Source organism: Aotus nancymaae, unplaced genomic scaffold (genome assembly GCF_030222135.1).
Source record: "Aotus nancymaae isolate 86718 unplaced genomic scaffold, 86718_ANA_hifiasm-v0.15.2.pri h1tg000007l, whole genome shotgun sequence".
NCBI classification, from domain to species: Eukaryota; Metazoa; Chordata; class Mammalia; order Primates; family Aotidae; genus Aotus; species Aotus nancymaae.
The window spans coordinates 1,398,743-1,399,785 of NW_026988418.1; the positions used below are offsets into that span (position 1 = coordinate 1,398,743).

Consider the following 1,043-nt stretch of genomic DNA (forward strand, 5'->3'; position numbering starts at 1 on the left):
CAAAGCACACCTCAAACAAGATAAATACAAATAAAATAACATGCAACACATCAAAGTTAAACTCCTAAAAACACAAACAGAAAATACAAAAAGCACCCAGATATAGCTGATTTCTCATTAGAAACAACTGAGGCCAAAAGACATACTTAAAACGCTAAAAGAAAGAAGAAAAACTTGTCAACCTAAAAGTCTGTATCAAGTAAAAATACCTTACAAAAATGAAGATAAAATACGTATTTTCAAATAAATGAAAGGCAAGATATGTTATCAAGTGACACAATTACAAGAAGTGCTAGTGCTTACTTTGGCATCACATAATACTAAAATTAAAATGATAAAGAGAAGATAAGCATGGCCCTTGCACAAGAATGACATGCAAATTTCTGAAGTATTTTAGGCCAGAAGAGAATGAGATGATATATTCAAAGTACAGAAAAAAAAAACAAAACTGGTAACCAAGAATACTGAACCTGGCAAAGCTGTCTCTCAGAAATGAAGGAGAGTTAAGGACTTTCTCAGACAAACAAAAGCTGAAGGATTTTATCACCACTAGATCTACTTTATAATAAATGCTAAAGGGAGTTCTTCAAGCTGAAAACATAGCAACATGAAAACATTTGAAAGCATAAAACTAACTGATAAAAGTAAATACATAGTCAAATTCAGGATAGTCTAATACTGTAATGGTGATGTATAAATCATATATATCCATAGTACGAAGGTTAAAAGACAGAATAATTGAAAATAATAATAGCTAGCATAACTTGTTAAGGGATACACAATATAAAATGGTAAAAGTTGTGACTAAAATACAATATGAGTGGGAAGAAGCAAGTATAGAATTTTATAAATGCAGTCTAAGTTAAGTTATCAGCTTCAGATAGCCTGTCATAACTATAAGTGGTTTTATGTAAGCTTCATGGTAGCCATAAAGCAAAAACCTACAATAAGCATACCAGTACAGAAAATCATGTAATCCCAAAGGAAGACAGCAAGACAGGAAGAAGAACCAAAGGCTCTACCAAACAACCAGAAAGCAATTA

At 31.5% G+C, this 1,043-nt stretch overlaps 1 pseudogene; it reads left to right on the forward strand.

Annotated features, from left to right (window-relative positions):
• The first annotated feature begins 295 nt into the window (after positions 1–295).
• LOC135273481 (U6 spliceosomal RNA) lies at positions 296–395 on the forward strand (annotated as a pseudogene).
• Positions 396–1,043: the final 648 nt, after the last annotated feature.